Here is a 20,569-nt window from a genome sequence, read left to right on the forward strand (position 1 = left end):
CTAATACAACTTTTCCATCCCTAATTTATATTACTCTGTGATTCAACAAAAACAAACTGCAAAATTAAAAGCTAAAGCGAGTCTATAACCTGGCTACCATATTTTATAAATGTGTTTATACACATTTCTATAGGTATTTAAAATAGTGACTCTCCTGGCACTAGTGCTACAGGAGATATATTCAGACTGTCAGATTTCCTCTTAAAACATTCATCTGACTGCCAGGCTGAACAGCTGCCAGTAGCCTACCTTTTCGTAGACCTAAGAATAACCCCAAAGACACTCCGAAAAGAAATAATTGCTAAAACTGAAAAAGTCAATTATATTGACTGCTATGGGCTAAAACTCCAATTTTGTTGTGAAAATGAAGGCAACGTCAAAAAAACAGGAACAGCAGGAAGGCTGGGACCTGGATGTGAGCGACTTTGCTGGAGGATGGATGCTCTTAGGCAGTAAGTGTTCTTTAAAAGGTTGTGCTTCTCCTCAGCAGGGGATTAGAAGAGGAGAGTGTTGCTGGAATGTCCTTATCGTGTATTTATAAATACACAGCTCACATTTGTACAAATGAAGTCCAACACTTGAACTGACCCTTGAGATGACCTTTAAGGAGTAGGCTGATCAGAAGATAGAGTATTCAATTCCCCTTACTGGGTAGATGCACATAATCAGAAAATTAATAAAAGTATGGAATACATCCAAGAACCTTCTCTCTTTTTTATTTCTATTTTTTACGTTTTTATGATCTTTTTTTAAAGGAAATCAGTACTCACAAGAGATTGGAAAGTGAGACCTATATGTGTAGGTTCTCTTAGCTTACTATTAAAGTTTTCCAAATGAGAACATGCCCTAACAAAGGTTGTCCTGTTTTCTGAGAAGGGAAATACTGACTTTCAAATGCATTTCCCCATGCAGATAATCCTGTGACCACAGAGGTTCCTGCAGTTGTAAATAATTTGAGACCACCTGGACATTTGTCTAATACAGACAGCCCCAGGAAATAAGTCATTCAAAATGAAAAACGAAGTCCTCGCATTTGAGACCCTCAGTACAAGTCTGTAGCTGAAGCTAATCAATTAGCCCACAGAAGAAGAATGGGTGGCTCTGTTCTGGAGCACCAACTTCACTGCCTTTCCAAACAGTGGAAGAGCCCTGTCATCCTGCTTCAAATAAGCAATGAGCCTGAGGAGGACAAAAAATGTGGTTTAAACAGTTTATTAAAGGAGCAATTGTAAAAGAAAAGATCCATCCTTTCCTTTTTTTTAAGGAATTTTTGTTTCACATGAGAAAATAGCTACTGTGAATTGCTTTTCCACAGCTATGAAATTCCAATTATTAAAGTGTTGAATTGTGTTTTGTTTTTTTTTTTACCTCAAAGGTAAAAAACAGTAAAAGTATTGAGAAAAGCAAATGCTGGACAGACCATATTTGAAGAAATGATTACCACTGGAATTGGATAAAACAAATTTACTTGGGAAGGTGTCTCAGCAGTAGAATACAAACATTAGGCATTCAAAACTGCAAACTTCTTCACATGTTTTTAAACCCTTTCAAAACTGCCTTATTCATTACCCTCCCACTTCCCACATCTGCTTTAGCCTTTACTGTACAGCAGATGTCAACAGTCAAATCCTTACAGAATCTCACATCTTGTGATTTAAGAATATTTTCAAAAGCCTCTGAGAGATTTAGGAGCCAACGCGACTGATTTTCAGAGAGCTTTGGACTCCTGGGACAAGATTCACAAGTTGTTTTGGAGAATTTCTATTCCGAGAGTCAGAGTTCCCACTGCTCTCTCCCAGCTGTTGGTGGCCCTGGAGGCCACAGGAGACCTGGAGGCCATTACTGCCTGCACAAGAGTAACAGAAGACCTGAGCAGGAATATGATGGTGCATTCCACTGCTTGCTGCAATCATTTTCAGTTGCAGATTTGTCAATACTGGAAGTTTTACCTAGCATTGTACGTTCAGACTTCTTGACCTTTACAGACCTAGAATGAATACTTGACTTGTGCAATTCCTTTGAACAATTTGTAGATTAGTGCAGAACAGAAACACATCCCTAGTGAATTAGCAACCACGCAGAAGAGAAATGTTCCACAAGGCGGAGTCAGAGGACATTTTGTGGCTTTAGCTTTAATTCACAAGCCGTGGACTTTGCCAAGCTAGGAAGCTAAGCCAGCCACGGAAAAAAGAAATGAAGAAAGGGAAAGGTAGCAGCAATAATATCCTTAGATTATTGTGATTAGGACATTCATTTCAAAGATCCACATGCATAGCCCTCCTTACATAACTGAATCTGAGCCCAAGCTTCTCTAGGCATCTGCTTTTTAGTATCTAGGGACAATGTTTCTCAATTCCTCAGACCTTTCCCTTTCTGTAAATTAAGTAGTCTTCACTTTAGAGTAAAGAAAGGAAAGTAAGAAATTAAGTGAAGGAAAAAGTTGAAGGAAAAAAACACACCCTAGCTTTCCAAACAGAACACGTTCCTGAGAATTAGGACACCTGAAGCTGAAACAAAGTTGGACGCAAACCACTCTCCAAGGCTGTGTTCTCTAACAAGGCCATTCTCCTGCAGATGAGAGATGCTAGATAACATGTAAGAAGTTAGAAACAGTCTGGGTGTGTCTACCCATCAAGCAAAATAAGAAATATTGAGGATGTGTTGCATGGACCAAAGTACTACTTCAAAGTTTTAAATGATTCTATACACCAGAAGTGAAAATAGAGAGGATTTTGATAGTGATGTGCCAACAGCAGAAATGGTTCTTAGTTTTTCATTTTAAAAGAAACAGGCTGCTGACAAGGATCTGTACTTGTAATTAAAGTGCTTAGATAGGGCCCCTTTAGAAAAGGAGCCTCCAAATACCCAAATTATTTTGGAAGTGAGACACTGATGCTTCTGAACTTACCTTCACCATGCAGGGGAGTTCTGTCCACAGATATCCCAGTGTATGCCAGACCGCAAAGTCTACAGCCGTGCTAGGTGGGTCCAAGGGTCTTCAGTACCAGGAACATCAGATTCAGTGGATGTCCCAACCTGAGCCAAGACAATTCAAATTCTGCTTTCTGTTTTATTTAAATACTATCTTTTATGCCTGTATTGAAAATCCAGCCTTCAGACACCTACTGCTTATGTTCCATTGTATGATGTGTTCATTCTCACTGAAAATTTGAGCTTCAGTCTTTCTTCAGGTCTTTACACCCATCTTTCCTATCAGTTCTGTATGGTTATTTGGTGCAGTACACACAGCAAGTCTGAGTAACTACTGTAGGAAATTTGGAGTAATAAGCAATTCTCTTGTGAAAATGGGGAAAATTTTCAGTGCTGCAATATTTTACTTCAAACAAAATGATACAATTTATAATTTTTAATTTTAATGGCTAATTTTTTTAAGAAATAATAAAAAATGCCAACGTTGAACAGATTTTTTCTGAGAGCTTTTTTTTTTTTTTGAGAGTTTGACCCCATTTGGAACAATGCCAAGTTTTTTGACAGCTTGAAATATTTTATAGAATGGAATGTTAGCTTTCCTCGTACTTTATGAAATTTAGTCCGCTAGTTGAAGTCAACTATCTAATTTTATGGGATCTGTCCAGATAGTCTAGATTCTTTGTTCTGAATCGGCAAGTGTTTTTTTAACCATGCTAATTTTTCTACTGTGTGTGGTCCCACTGAAATCACTAGGACTCCTCACAGTGGTTACATTAAACACAAGCGTGAGTGTTTGCAAGATCATTGCCTGTGCCTACCTATTCCCAAAGAAAAGCACTTTCTTTGGAGAGAGGGAAGTTTCTCTGGGTTACCCGCCACCCCTATTATTCCACATAAACACCGCAAATGAAATAACAGTGTCACATTTTCAAGTTCAAACTCCAGGGCTGGAGGCTTTCTTCTGTGATGCCAAGAATCATATAAGTCAAGAACCTTGGAATAGGCAATGAGTTTTTCAAATTATTCTTTATTTTCTTAAGTTGACTGAGCAGTGATATTTTACATGGCTCTCAATTTATTAACTTTCATAATAAGGAATGTTACTGGAGAAATACAATATTATGGAATATTGCTGAACATATTATTAAATCTAATCATGGTAAATGGGTTTCCTTTCCAAAATTGTATGGCCCTGTCTCTTTTTCTCCACGATATTTGGATAACTGGCACTTTCATTCTTCACACATATCAAACTCTAGTAATTGTTATGAAAAGACCTTTACTTTATGGTATGGGAATTCTGGTAGGTTAGCACTGCTCCTCCTGAGAAGGGGGACAAGTGCTGAAGCAGAGGGACTGTACTGCTCCTAAAAAATTCCAAAGGTTCAGGCTTTTATGTTCATCTGAAATTAGACAAAAAGACTACTTTTTCAGAAGGACTACAACCAGGAACACTGCTCCTTTTTATTATTGTTTGGGATTAAAATAGCAACAATTTTTAAATGTTCACCCTTTTAATTTTACTGCTGGAAAAAAAATCACACAGAATCACACAAAATCAACTTTAGTACAAAGTAATGACTGGTCCCAAACCTTGTATTATACAGAGGAAAATTCTATAGTCAAATAACTGCTGCCAGATGTGATTTTGAGCCAGAACATCAGCTTTTCCTCAGCAATGAATGGGGAGATATTTCCAAAGAGTGTGGGTTGGTGTGCAGCATGCTCAGTGGGAACAACCTGTGACATATATATAATGAGCTGAGCACCGCCAGCAAAGGAGAGTACCTGTGCCACCTGTGCCACAGAGGCTTGCCTCTGTGCAATCCAGAGAATGTAACTCATCTGCACTGCAGCCATTTTTAGGATTTTTCCCTCCTTCTACTACCAGGCTGGAGCAGCAGCTTATACAAGTGTTTTAGATCCAAAACAGGAGAGAATCACGAGCAACGGCAGCCGTCAGGGCCAGACGCTAACAAAAAATGCTTCCAAAAGTTCCTATGAAATATTATCTCTCACAAGCAGCTGTTAAAGATCTCACGATGTGTGTGAGGCACTGCTTCACTGCCAGCCTACCAGACAGCAACAGTGTGCACACCTCAGCTTACTTTACTTTATTAGATTGTGAATTAAAAAGCGTTATTCTAATTGCTCAGCCAACAGCTTCCTTTGCCACTGACTCACTGCTGCTCTTATAACCTTCATGTACCCTCAGCTCCACCCAGGCCATAATTTGCCTCAGTATACCACACCACATCAAGCACCGGGGAATGTGGGCTGATCTGTTAATGCAAGTAGACAAAAGTCTTGCCTTGTCTGTGTACATGTGCCATTTTGGTTGGTAATTTCTTCAGTCTGTCTGAACGGAAAGCTTCTGTTTGGTGACAGTGTGACTTCCATGCACATAAATCCAAATGAAGAACATAATTCTGGATGTTCCTACTCACTGTGAGCAAACCTCTCAGACCCCACTACAGCCACAGTCTGACCATGAGCCACTACACCTGTGTACAACTGGCAGAAGACTGCAAGTTGAGCGGAATACAAATAATATCAACAATTGTTAATCTGCTGTTCTCTTAACAAAATAATGAAAGAGAAACAAATCTTCCATATGAGCAAGTTGAATATACAAATAAGATCCATGAGGAATAATTCAAAGAAAGTTTGCAATAATTTTCTGCTGTTTGGATTACTTAGTCCAAATAAAAATTTCTTTATTCACAGTCTTAAATACGGTCTGGCACTGAAGGCTTGTTCCACAGGGCTTGATGTCCCATGTCACTAGAGTTTAGAGAATGGATTCAACAAACCTTGGAGAAAATTTTATTGCTTGCCCTTTAGTATATGAAGTGTCATCATACACCAAATCTGCAAACTCTTCTCTAAGTAGTCTTATCTTTTACCAACTTTAATACAGATTGTTTTCTCTCAGAGAACTGAAAATAGAAGGCAATAATTCCCTAGTTAGTCAGGCTAAAACTCCATTCATTATTAAACAGTTGTTCAGTCAAGGTCAAAGACCACCTATGAGCCCAGCAGAAGCATTACATGAAAAAGGGCATATTTAGGTCCTTCATTTTTCAGTTGTACTGTGTAAAAGAAACATTTAGTGGCAATGAGGAAAATGAGTGTCCTGAAAAATGTGTAATGCAGCAGCTTCTCCCGCCTGGTCCTCAGGCACTCACCATCTCTGGAGGTCAGAAAGGAATCCTCATTTCTGCTGCAGCTGGGATAAATGTGGGGAAACACATACCAGTCTCACCACACAAGCCAAATCATTAAGTAAAAGATGACTGTAATGAAGGTCAGAAAGATTAAACTAGGGTCAGGATAGCTTGATCTCCTGCTTGCTTGCTGCTTACTCAGAAATAATTTCTTCTTTATGTTAGTCATTTGCTCAAATGAGGTTCGTAAGTACCATTATTTGACTCAGCCTCCAGGCACTGATGCTTGCCTCTCAGAGTCAAATCAATGGGAATATTGCTTGTGATTTCAAATGGGAGCAAACCCTGAGTTACCATATACTATACTATATATTTACTATATAGGTGCTATGTAGCATGCATTCCCCACAAATGAAAATAATCTGCCAATTAGTAAAAATGAAAACCACCTAAAATGATATGAGTTGCAATAACTGTTTTTCTTATAAAATTATTCTATTTTTTTCTCCTGAAAGGAAGCCTACCGTACAAACAACTTCAGTTGTTATTTTAAGTTAAATATCACTGTATTTTTGCATTAAGTTTGAGGACAATATTCCACTATCTCCTGAGAACACTATACCAGAAGCTCAATAATTTAGTATATTAAGGAGAATGATTCAAGTTTCCAGAGTTTCTGCTGAGTTTTCAAGCCCTGTTAGGGTTGCACTTACCTACAAGTTTCTGGCTTCTTGTTTAGTTTTGGAGCCATTTGCAGAAAGACAGAAGAAATCCTTTATTTGCCACAGCATATGACATGTAGATATACTTCTATTTTTATCTTAATCTTATATTGCTCTCCTTTTCTACTTAACCCCGCAGGTTGCTCAGCACCACACAGTTGTTCACTCACTTCCCCATTCCCAGAGGGATGGGGACAAGAATCTAAAGGAAAAAAAAAAAAAAAAGTAGAACTCCCGGATTGAGATAAAACTATTTACTAAGATACAGAAAAGGAAAAAGGTAATGATCATGACAAATATATTCATATATGAATGTATATAAAAAGTAATGCACAAGCAATAGCTCACCACCCACTGACAGACGCCCAGTTAACTGAAGAGAGACAGCTGAGCTCCCACCCTCTTCAAAACTCCTCCCTCATGATGTCATATGGTATGGAATATCCCTTTGGCTAATTTAAGTCAGCTGTACTGATTCCATCCATACCCAGCTTGTGCACTGAGAAACTGGAATGGTCTTGGCTCTGTACAACACTGCTTAGCAGCAACTATGAACATCAGCGTGTTATCAATATTGTTTTTCTCCTACAACCAAAACAAAGCATCATACCAGACACTCTAAAGAAAACAATTCTGTCTCAGCTGAAACTAAGACAATCCATATGTGCTAATTGATTCATTTATTTTTCTTTCTCTGAAAAGCAGTCTTTTCTTTCTCCATTCCACTACTTGTTGGGCTCTCCATTAACCTTCAGATATGAGTTATACCTTAGCTATCAGACAATGGACTAAGCATTGTATGAACTTTTTGATTTTTAGATATAGCATTTTTATTCATTAGAAGATGTTGACAGAATGTTCATTAGCTCATAATGAAGCCTGAGGTCTTTTACCTCTACTTGCACAAAAAACAACACAATAGTTTCTGCAATAAGCCTCACTGAAACAAATGGTTGTATCAGTGCCACACCAAACAAATGAAGTCTACGAAACAGAGTCCCAGCTAGCCCGAAACTTCATTAAAAAAAAATTACTTTTTCTTCCTTATTATCTTCACATTCTTCATACATACCAGTCTTCCTTCCTTGTACAAACCTTGCTCACATCAGATTTGCTTGTAGCTCTTGCCTCTGGTCAAACAGACTGCTGAATTCATTGCTGCCCTGTTCCACCCTTTTTTCAACCCACCTTTTTCCTTTTCATGTCTCAAAATGCCTTGCTTTTACAGCAGTCGTGCATGGCTGAGTCCTTCCCTTGGAGGACCTTTAAAAGCACATCAGCAGAAATGAAATCTGCTAGTGTTTGTACGGAAAAAACTATGTACGAAGTGCAATCTAAATAGGAATCCTCCTCCTTTGGGAGAATTTTGCATTTCTTCCAAGGCAGAGAGAGAAGCAGAACCTAGTTTACATGGTTTAACCAACCTGCTGTGCCTGGTTTGATCCAGTCCAACAATGTCTATCTAAATGTACTTGGTTTCTTTACCCAGAGACCCAAATAATGACCACCTAGAAGAACCTCAGTACCTAAAGTGTTGATATAGAATAGATACCATAGAAACTATCCATCACAGCAGGAAAACTCCAATTCCTTTTAGCCACAGAATTTATTTCTTTATTTCACCCTATGTTCCTCAATAAGCATGTTGATTTGAAGCTCTGCCTTCATCCAGCTAATGCCCAGCTGCTGCTGAGTTAATCATCAGAAGCAGCAATGAGGCAAAGGTAGAGAACAGACCTGACACTTACATGCTTAGCAGCCAGTGATAGGCACCCAGTTTGCTTCAGATAAACAGCTCAAAATTTAGATCCTTATTAAGACTAAGTTTCTGCCTCACTGCCTGAACAATTATAAAGACTAAAACACTTGAGTAATGAGAATTTCTAGCAATATTTCTATGATTCTGTGATTCCATTTTGAAGAACATACAAATAAAAAGTGTCAACCAGGAAAAAAAAGAAGGGAAAAAAAAAGCTGTTCACCCCAACCAATGGATGCAGAGGAGCTAAAATTACATTTTTCTAAGTTTCTTGTTTGCCTCTCACCACCTTCCCCACATCTCTATCAAACTCCCAAATGTTATTTTTAGAGGTTGAACAAGAGGAAAAGGAATTTTCTGTACTCTAAAGGAATTTCATAGGGAAATGATGACTGTCTGACACAAATGTGTCACAGACAGACCTTTCCATGGATGAAATTCAGCCTGACTCCAAACACATTTCTTCTGGAAGGCTTGAAGCTTCCTGGGGCTCAGCTGAGACTTGCAGGTTACAGTTTTCAAGCAATCTCTTTCAAATACAAGGCAGAGCATTCGCATTCCTCAGCCAGCTGATTCTCCATCACACCCAATTTCTAGTTTTGTTTAAAGGAAAAATAAGAAGGGCAAGATTTCATCCAATAATTGCTATAATCAGTTGCAGTTTAAGGAGCCAACTTCAAATGATGCTGTTGTCGTTATTATTGAAAGCGTCTGCTTCATAACTATTCTTTTTTTCAACTGCTTTCCAAATAAATGTGGAAGAAAATTTCCAAATACTGAAGTTTGCCCTGAACCATAGTTTTTTGTCATCTCTGGCCTGAAGCTGATTCACAGTGAAATGCAAAATCCAGCTGTTCTAATTAAGTGATGCGAGTTTTTTTCCTCCCTTTTTCTTACCCTTTTCTACCCAGTCCTATTGAAGATGGAACTTCATCTTTAACTCTACTACTACTTTAACTCTAGATGCTAGAGACCAGCAAACTGAACAGCTGTTAAAGAAATCAACCAGCCCACTTAAAGCAACTGATTTTCCTTCCATCAGACAAAAACCTATGCAGTGGAGACCTGTTAAATGAATACCTGAGGAAGTTGGTCTCTAGTGCATCCAGCACAATGGATGAAAGAGCACTGTTAATCTGTTTTCAGCAAATCAAACCAAAATGTATTTCATATAATGCGATAGCTTGCTTAAATGGTACCACTCACTCACAGAGCTGCTAAGTTATTTTGGGGCAGTGTGGATAGATATTCAGCAGATTTATACTTTAGATGTAATAACCCTTTAGAGATTTACCATGCTTATGGCTTCAAAATCAGACCATAAGACTACTGACTACTAATAGGGACTTTATTGATATCTTTTCCTGTGCATAAGAAAAACTGTATAGTACACTGATATTGACTTTCACAGCTCTGTCTACTCCATGTACGTGCTTTTTCTTGTTTTTGAGGGGACTTCTGACTTCACTGTATTTCTTATGCAAAACCAGTAGTGCTGTCACCAAAGGGATTTTGTGAAGTCAAAAGGTTATTTAAAAAAAAATCAAAACTCCACTCAAAAAAAGATCATTTTTCTTCCTTTTCCTTCCTGAATGAAACTATCTGGGATAAAAGCATGATTCCAGCATGAGTAGGACATAGCTCTCCACATAGTCACAGCAGTGAAAATTTTATTTAGGAAATACTAAATGTTTGTTTTTTTCAAAAACATTGTTCCACCTGATGCATATTTCGTGTTTAACTCTGCAATATGATTGAGTTTACTAATTTTATAACATTTATAAATTACAAGTTCCCTCTACACTTCTACAATATCCAAAATACTTTTTATCATTCAGAAACCAATGTATCAGTTAACAATATACCCTCTTCAAATTAAATAAGTGCATTTTCTGAGAAAAATTCTTGAAAATAGAGATTTCTTGATGAGGAGAACTCTCAGACCTGCTTCAAAACAAAATTCAGATCCTCTCCTAGAAACTCCTCATCACAGTCATTAATAGAATCAGTCACTCAAATGAAATAATGTCAAGTCAACAGACCTCTACTGTCAAGAAGGAATGAAAAAGAGAAGCAGTCTCTTAACTCAGAAGGATCCAAATGATACACAAATTCACAAATCAATGGCAATCGCCCAGGTGCTGATAGGGAACTTATCGGTGAATTAGCGTGACTTGCTCCTTTCAGCTGGCAGTTGGAAACAACTCCTTTCACATTTTTTGTACCAGCTTTCAGGTAGTAAGCAAATTTTACAATGATGTTTGGAAAATCCATTGGTATGGATAACTACAGCATCATTAGAGATTGTAGGTGATGCTCATATTAATATTAATCATTCTTTCTCCTAAGCTTAGCACAATTAGAGATATAGCTGTCTCAGAAAGGTTCTTTCCTACACAAACCTTCACATCCTGAAAAAAAATACAAATCCAATTAACAGCAGAATTAAAAATGAAAATATTTTTGAAAAAGGAATTTCTTGCAAAAAAAAGACATAAATAAAAATGTGTGTCTACATCCAGGTTAATAGAAGTTTTCCATTGCAAGTGAAAATGGCAGAGCCTGTTCATATGGAAAGTTAGAGAATTTTGACACTTGTTTTCCTGTGCGAGAATGAAAAAAATTATTTTGAAAAAAGAGTTCTTTTTCAGATAGTCACTTTCCCAGAAAGTTCCTGCTCAACCCCTGGTAAGCAAGAGAATCTATCCAGATTCTCCAAAAAGGTGACATAAGTCACATGAGAAGGTGCTATGGATTATTTTGTCCATGTTGTTGTAACACAAAATGTCTTACTGTCTCTCTATGCTGGTTAGTAATACCTTCTTGACTTAGAGAAGAAATTCAGTTGAAAAGAAAATTCAAAATAAAACATCTGTAGGAATTACTGATACCATAAGGCTATGTTTCCTAGATACACTGAAATAAAATTTGGTAGAAGGGTGAAGCATCCTACTTCAGCAATGTCAGAAATTTTTCCCTAACATAATGCTGAAATTTTAGCAAAATACATGGGATTTGTAGTGTATTTGAATTTCACTGAAATATAAAATGGGCAGGATGAGTGTTTCCAGAACAGTTCTGCTAAAGACTGAAAATAGTTGGCTGAAATTCAACTCCAAAAGACTGTTACTTGTCCCTTTGGGACACACATCTACCATTACAGAAGCAGACACTCTCCAGATCTGATCTGGGAAAGCAGTAAAAGCTCTTCACAGTGAGAATAATCTGACTTTGCTCCCAAAGAGAGAAAACATGGACTCACCAAGCTATATACCACCTGGAAAGGCTTTACAGGTCAATCTTCAAATACACTGAATGAGAGAAGAGTTTATTTTCTTTTTGCCTCCAAGAAGCTCTTTATTAAAACTAGCTCTGTTTGTGGGATTTATTGCACTTACACCCATAGACGGAGCCTACACAAAGCTACTTGTGTGCTGTGAGGCCATCAGATTGGCTGTTAGATGAAGATACGAAGTAGACATCACCCGTGCAATTGATTTCTTCACCCAGATGATGGCATTTTGTTGTTTCTCCGTATCAGGACAAAACAAATACACGAAGAGTCTTAGGAAAAAGCTCTGTGAGATGAGATATAAGGCAGCCTTTGCCAACTCAAGCCAATAGAAGTTGCAGTGAGATTGTCCAGCTGGAAGTTGCTTTTTCTGCCTCTTACATGCACACTTGTAGCCAACGTGTGAATTTGTCATCAGGCTCTAACAAATTACTGTTTGTTTTGCAGGAATGAGCAGAGTGCGGAGCAAGAGGCATTGCAGCTGGTGCTGCAGCCCCCACTGACAGACATGAGACAACTGCTGGGATTTAGAAACACCCTCCCTGCACAGGCTGATTCAGCTCTACAGACTTGCGGTCGGGTTCCCTCACTCTGCTTTGACTACACACATATCACAAGCCAGTGTTCAGGATTATGTGGGAAAGATTCCTGGTTTGCAGATGTAGATGCTGAAAGCCAGGCATTTTACCCAGGTGACTGCTCAGAAATAACCTGAGCTCTCCAAAACACTCCCATGTAAGAACACCCTGCAGGCAATAAGATTGGGCTACTGTCCCAGAATGTGTGGAATAAATGTCAATAATTCATATATTTATAAGAGAGTATTAAGAGATAGTGTTACAATAGGAGCAGGGAAGTTGTCATTTTTTCAGTTTCTGCCTACAATAGGAGTAATCCCCATAGGTTCAAAGGACAACAGATAAGTGACTAAAACTGGGAGATTTCTGTTCTTTCAGGAAGATCAATAGAAATGCTTTCTCTAGCTTTAAGAACATAAGTTGTTCTTACTCTTTCCCAATGTTACTCTGAAAGTAATGCCTCCTATTTATTTCCATGGAAACTTCAACAGATTCAAAGACCACAATAACACTATTACTATTTTTCAGTATATTCACCACTATTAGATATGCATTTTCACCAGTGATGAAGAAGAGCCCGCATTCTGTAATCATAAAGATGTGCACCAGCAGAGGTGACCTACTGTTGTTGTCATCACTGCTGAAACACACCACCCATCACCTCACTGTGCTCCCATCCACTGTTTGGTCTCCATAAACATTCAACAAGCATCAATGAATGTGAGCGGGTGCAATTTTTTTTGCACAGAGGAATTCAATTCCACACCTTTGCTTCATACACACATCTATGTCAGATGTTATTGTGTCAGACTGCCCCTCTGCTGCCATCTGCTTCATGGCAACAAAATGCAATGGAGTATTGGCAGGAAGGTTCAGCCTCTACTGCAACATCACCAACATCTGCCTCTGAGGTTGTGGGCCAACATAATAAAATAGGAGGCGTTACTTTCGGAGCAACCCTCATATTATGCAGGAGCCTTACTCACCACAGAGAGGAACTCTTTCTGTCCTCTGCTGTTTAACGCTCACCTGTCCGCAGTCAGCTGTCTGCTCAGCCCCTCTCCCTTTTCTCTTCTGAAATTCAGCTCACTATATCTAATTATTTAACACGCTATCCTGTATAACCATCTGGAGGAAAAGTTTATCATGAAGGACTGGACAGCTAAAAGGACTTCAAAATAGTCTGTACATCTCTCCTTTTTTAAATCACCAACTTCCATCTCACTTAGGATAATGAAAAAGGTCTTCTGGTGGCTCAGTGAATGACCAGTGATGCAAAATTTAAGTTACCAGTGACCACTGGGATAATCTTCTGTTCAAAAACCAGATGGGGCTTTGCTTAGACATCAGGCTGAAGGTGAAGAGGAATAAATAAGTGGGTGTAGTATGTCAGTTAAGAGACAGGATTACCCTCAGATAAGAGCCTGTGTACTGACCAGGTAGCCCCTCAGTCAAAGAGCACTACAAAGCCAGTGGGATGAGCCTCTTTGCAGATGGAAAAGAGATCTTCAATTCATTTCCTGTAATGCTAGGATGTCCTTTCACTTTGCTCAGCTGAAAGACAGCAGGGATCTCAATGCTCTTCCTCACCCAAGATATACTCATTGTGAAACTTGTTTGCACCCTGCATTGTACAGATTCTCCAAATGAAGGAGAAATAATTCTGCCTTAAATCTTCTTCCTGAGTTACATAAAAAGGAATCATGGTGTAACATGAGAAAAAAGTTATTTCTTGTCAGGAAAAATATAAAAGAAAGAAAGAAAGAAAGAGGGAAAAAGAAAATAAGCGTTAGAGTTTCAGTAGACTTAATATGTGGACTTCATGGCTTTTAACATAAAGTAAAAATTCAGACAGCACGTTGTGTCTTGAGTGATTTGAAGTGAGCACCATTTTAATTCTCAGTTATGCACCCCATCCTGAATTTTGCAGTATCTACTGTCTTTGATCTTTGTTCTTAAATCTCCATGAAGCACTGCCAAGATGGAAGCTGCTCTCCTCCTCCATTCCCTTCAGGCTTAACGTCCTGCCCTCACCATAACTTCTCTTTGGTTTGGTGCTTTATTCACCACTCCTCTTCACTTTGCCCTTGATCTCCTTATTCCTCCCCTGTCACTTTCAGTCCAAGTCCGCTGTCCTCTCTTCCTCTCAGCTCTTCACCTTTACATCACTTGTTCCTGCCACTTTCTACCTTCTCTGTTCTACACCAAGTAGCCCACCTGTGCTTGCTTCATTTCTCCTTAACAGTGATTCTACCTGCTGGATTAGAGCAGTAGCTAACATCAGATTATACTAAACACTGACTGTAGCACAGTGCTATAACTCAGAGACTCCAAGATCTCTGCATTACATACTAGCTTGAACTGTTCATGCACACTTTTGTTCTTGTCTATAGGAAAATTAGTTAAAAAAGAGTAGTCATAATGTGTCAAGTAAACAATTAGATGTGAGATGAAGAAAAATGTGGAAGGGACAGATAGGAAAAGAATAGTTGGACATCAGAAAGGAAAACTAAGATTTCATAAGATGCTCTTTAAACTGTGGCAAAAGAACTAGAGGGTAGGAAACAGAGGCAAAAGGAAAGAAACAAAAAGACATAGATAAATAAGGCAACACTGGAAAACTTGTTCTTTTCCGCATGAAAAAAAAACAGCAAAAGAGCTGAGTAAGAGCTGAGTATCAAAGAAAAGAGTTCCCCATAACATCCCTGTCATACTTTGAAAATACTCAGCCACCTTAAAGGAAGCAATCTGGGACAGAGCCAGCAGTACTGGAGTCACAGTGACTTGGCACAGAGGCTTGAATCAGGTACAGACAGGGAAAAGAAAGATAAAATCTGAGTTTGCAGATAAGAAGACAAAAAAAAAAAAAACTTGTAGATATCTTGGCCTGGGACTGATTTTATGAGACAAAAAATCTTGAATTTGTCAGCCATGATTCTAAGAAAAGGATGGGGTTCGTTTCTGTTAGCATCTTTGGGGGGCAAACTACTACAAATGTTAGTTTCAGAAGAACAATCCTAACAGCTATGTTACAGCAGAAGCTGCCTAATTCAGACCAATGCTCGTTGTTTCTACAAGAACCAGACTGGACCCTAAAACAATGTAATTTGTGGTAGTGGTAGTACTGCTGACTGGGTGTATTTCAGGGAAAATTGTGGGTTTTTTTTTTTTCAGAGAATGATGATTCATCAGAACAGGCTTATTCTGCAGTAACACTGAATATTGAATATTTCCTGGATGTAAAAGAGAAAAAACCTTAATAGATCATTAAAGGCAAGTAAGCATTGATTTCACTCATCCAGGCTCAGATCCTGCCTGATGGCTTAAAGCAGTACTCATTTCATACTCACCACATCTGGAGCTTGAACCTTCATTTTCCACACTTAGACATGTCCAGGTAAAGATGCTCACAATGTCTTGCTTCACAAACTTTAAAGAACAGCAACTTCAGTTCAGGAAGAATTAAAAAAGAGGAATGAAATGGAGCAGGTAATCCATGGTTGTATCTGAGCAGATTTTGGAAGCAAATACAGCAGAAATCTTGCTGTACTGGTATCTCCTGAACTCTCAGCATGACTGAAGGTTCAGATATGCTGTTCCTGTCTCAAATCATACACTTACATAGTCACATCTTTGTCATGAGAGGAAGTACTTCCAAGACGTGTGTTTCTTCCCTTCTGTGATTTGTCTTGGCAGGAATACTAAAACCACTTCATTACAAATATTTTGCTTACTCACATTTTCCATTGAATGTCTACCTTTGGACTTTTCCTTATCATATGAATGGGTGTGCATGTAAGCAAAAAGCATTTCTTGCTGGCTGGAAGAGTATCACAAAACAAAACAATATACTTTAATGACTAAGCTGACTGACCTTGTGACTGTAATAATGCCAGAAACACAGCTGTTTTTTAAAGATACATTTTCTCATCTTTACAATTGAGTGTTGTGGTAGAGGCCACAAGGAATGACCTAGAGGAGGAAGCTCTCTGCTTACCATTTGGAAGTTACGTGGGATAGTACACTTCCCCACAGTGTTTTGCAACACTGCCCTTAGAGGATTGCCTCTAGATAGAGCAGATCAGCTCAGTCTCCATGCTCATTAACTCCATGACTCCCATGATGAGACAATATTTAAGGAGAACTTGCTCTTGGAACACAAAGTATGGATCAAAACCCTTTCTCACTTCAGTTTCAGTTGCACTGTAACCAGCAGGCTGCAGTTCCTCAGTGGTGAGTTAAAACACTCATGGCAACAGATTGAGGCTCCTTAGCTCCCAAGAAGACAAGGAGCTGGCACTGAGTGCTTCCCCTGAAGAGCTACATAGCAGAAGTACTTGCTGGCCAAGTGAAGGACTGTGCAGGTTTAGGTTTGGAAAAAAGTGTCTGATGGAGCTGAGGGCACACAGGGCACTTTTTCAGTTTGCCTCCAGCAGGAGCTTCTTCCCAATGTTTGATGACATGAATCCCTTCCCAAGAGGACCCATTAGTTAAAATTCACATACACATTTTTAACTTCAAACAAGGTTCATTGTATGACACAGACAATGGTGTAGCTGGCAGAGTTTGGGGGTAGGTACAACCCCCTCTTCTCCAACATTAAATCAATTCTCAATGAGTCAGTTAAAGTCTTTCAATACATATTCATCATATACATCCATAGAATCATAGAATTGCTCAAGTTGGAAAAGACCTTCAAGATCATCAAGTCCAACCACAACCTAACCATACTACCCTAACAACCCACCACTAAATCCTGTCCCTGAGCACCACATCCAAACGGTTTTTAAACACAATCGGGGATGGTGACTCAACCACCTCCATGGGGAGCCTACTGCAGTGCTTAACAACCCTTTCTGTAAAGAAGTTTTTCCTGATATCCAACCTAAACCTCCCCTGGCGCAACTTGAGGCCATTTCCCCTTGTCCTGTCACCTGTCACCAGTGAGAAGAGACCAGCCCCACTCCCACTGCAATCACCTTTCAGGTATTTGAAGAGAGCAATAAGGTTACCCCTCAGCCTCCTCTTCCCCAGACTAAACAGCCCCAGTTCCTTTAGTCTCTCCTCAGAGGGCATGTTCTCCAAGCCCTTCACAAGCCTTGTTGCCCTTCTTTGGACCTGCTCCCGCACCTCAGTGTCCTTTCTGTATTGAGGTGCCCAAAACTGAACACAGTACTCGAGGTGAGGCCTCACCAATGCCGAGTACAGGGGCAGGATGACTTCCCTAGTCCTGCTCACCACACCATTCCTGATCCAAGCCAGGATGCCATTGGCCTTCTTGGCCACCTGGGCACACTGCTGGCTCATATACAGCCAACTGTCCATCAGCACACCAAGGTCCCTTTCCATCAGGCAGCTTTCCAGCCACTCCTCCCCAAGCCTGTAGGCATGCCTGGGGTTGTTGTGACCAAAATGCAGGACCTGACACTTGGCCCTATTGAAACTCATACAGTTTGCCTCAGCTCATCAATCCAGTCTATCCAGGTCCCTCTGTAAAGCCTTTCTACCCTCCAGCAGATCAACACTCCCAACTTGGTGTTGTCTGCAAACTCAATATCCATGTTGGACCACACAACCAAAACTAGACAATGTAATACTGTATGCACATGAACATTCTTTTTTAAGAAAAAAATGTCTAGTGAATATTTTTCTTAATCCAAATCCAGAGTTTTCTACGAGTGACATATTTTACCTTCCATTTAATGAAATCAAACACAGAGTCTAAACTTTCCAAAAATCTCAGTATGGTATGAATTTTATTACTTTAGCCAGTTCCATTCTTAACTAATCACGAGGGATTTTTGCATTCATTAAAAAAAAATATTCCAACTCATGTCAAGTTATCAACAAATTCTAGAAGAGCAAGAAGTTCTGAGGCCTATATATCACTCACACTCCAATATAATAATTTCTGGAAAAATCTACAGAACTTTTTCATTGCCACTACATTTTGTTCATGCAATGCGGTTCAAATTTTGCAGTGTAGATTTCAGTGTAGAAGGAGTTAAGCCAGAACAAAAATGTACCCTAAATCAGGGAAGTATTTTTGGAGACACTACTTTGCAAAGGGGAAAACTTGCTTGGTTTTTGTTTAAACTAACACCAGTGTTGTATTGACATGTCTGGATTAGGTTTTCAATGCGTTTTTTCAACCTGTTGGACATCTTCCACAAATTATAAAATGACACCACAAACACATGTGAAGAAAAAGAGAATGTTACTTTTGCACACAAATTTCTCCCTAGAGGTTTATAAAGAGGGTCCACACACATTTTTGTGTAAGTATACAGGATAAATTTATTACAACAGAGATTAGCAGTAAAAGCAAATTTATTATCATTGTTATCATTCCTCACTGTTCTTCCAGCAGACAGCTCAGGTCCATGAACCATGTAACACTTTTCTGTGTGCTTAGAGTTTCCACACACAAGCAGGTTTGGCAACTGGAATTTACTGTTCTGAAGTGGTCCAAAAGAATGGGCCACCTCCTCTAGCATACCCTGTGTTCCTGCACACAAAGCCTTAGAAAGAGAGGATCTGGAGGAGAATCTTTTATTTTTCCAGAAGTAAAAAAAATTTCCTAATGATTTTATCTGAAAAATTACAAAATTTAGTGTGGTGGGTTTTTTTTGACAGTCAGTTGCATTTCCTCAGATTGAAGTTTATTCTCCTGTCTCTTCACTGTGGATCATTTTTATTCACTGACATAGACATTACAGCTCAGTGTCTGAAGACAGGTGCTGGGAGACAACAGCAGTTTCACCAAAAAAAAAAAAAAAAAAAAGGCAAAATTCTCTCCGAGTCAATCATTATTCCAGAAGCCGCAGGCCCAGTTGTTACACAGCATTCCTGCAATATCTTCTTCACCCCTGAAACAAGCCAGTCACTCTCTAAGAACAAAAAAAACAGCTTCAGTTTTTGGAATGAGAAGGACAAAAAAATCAGCAATTATTCCTGATTTGTTCTACATGCATTTTTGCTGTATTCTTCTGTGTCTAATGGAAAGACTGTAACAGTGAGTGCATTTTTATTCAGTTTAGGAGTAAGGAATTTCAATAAAGGGCTTAAATGGAGATGCTTTTGATCCTCACTGAGCCCCTACATTTTCTAGATAGATTCTACATTAGTTTTCTGACATCGTTCTCTGTACATCCTTTATTATCTCATAAATTGTTTTTACTCTATTTGTGCCAGTGACTCTGTCAAAACCACAGTGACCTGGATTCCCCCTGGAAAGTGAGGTAAGCTTGGAGGCTGCTTGTGCTTTGTCAGTTGGTGCTCAGATTCAGTCCACAGCTGAGAATTGAAATGCCAGGTGATTTGTAAAAAAGGTGAATTATGATACAAGTTGTTCTAGAAGGATGACAATGAGAATAAATAAATATATAACTAAATCTATAACTAAAATCAACAATTCCATGTTTTACCCAGGACTCCTTATCTTAAGTAGTGCCTTTCAGTTGTCTTCTATCATATGTGGAGGTGGCAGTTTAAAAAATTGATTACTGTATTTTCCAGCTCTCTTAATAAGAGAAAACTTATAGAAGTGAATAGCTTCTGACTTGAATCTTAAACAATGCTGTCTTTCGGTGGACTTTGAATGAACTATAATTTTACATCATTGTTTTCCAGTTCTCTCTGAATTCATAATCTTCTAAATCAAGAATCAATTAATTTTCAAAGCACTACAGGAGTTCAATGATAACACAAGTAAAATGCTGTTAAAGACATAGTGCTGAAACCACTCCACCTATGCAATAGACAGTTGATGCCGGCAGGAAAATCAAAATGCCTAAATAGCATGGTATTTTGATTCCAGCCATCAAGCCATTCCAATCAGAGAGGTCTTCAGAATTCATAGTTGTCACCATTTTCACAAAGCATTTCCCTTTTCTTACTTGCAGTCTGTGAGCCCCTTACCCTAGGGATGAAAGTGAACAGTGCACTTAACAGTAACAAGTTGGGCTTCATTCATTTTGATGTGTCTGAGAGGCATCTTGGAGTTAGTAGGCCCTGCTTAAAGTTTTGGGGCAAAAGAGCACTCCCTTGACAGAGGTGTGAAGCTCAGATTGAGATCATACTTGATAATTTTGATAGATATTTTACTTTTTCTTCAGAAC

General features: G+C 38.9%; 1 long non-coding RNA gene across 2 annotated transcripts in view; it reads right to left on the reverse strand.

Moving 5' to 3' along the window:
- LOC110393427 overlaps positions 18,721-20,569 on the reverse strand; it is a 160,305-nt gene continuing 158,456 nt past the window's right edge. For both annotated transcript variants that reach the window (XR_002435008.1, XR_002435009.1), the window contains one exon: positions 18,721-19,339. This is a non-coding gene — a long non-coding RNA (uncharacterized LOC110393427). The remainder of the gene's footprint in view (positions 19,340-20,569) is intronic.

The sequence above is a fragment of the Numida meleagris genome, chromosome 2 (genome assembly GCF_002078875.1).
Source record: "Numida meleagris isolate 19003 breed g44 Domestic line chromosome 2, NumMel1.0, whole genome shotgun sequence".
Classification (NCBI taxonomy): Eukaryota; Metazoa; Chordata; class Aves; order Galliformes; family Numididae; genus Numida; species Numida meleagris.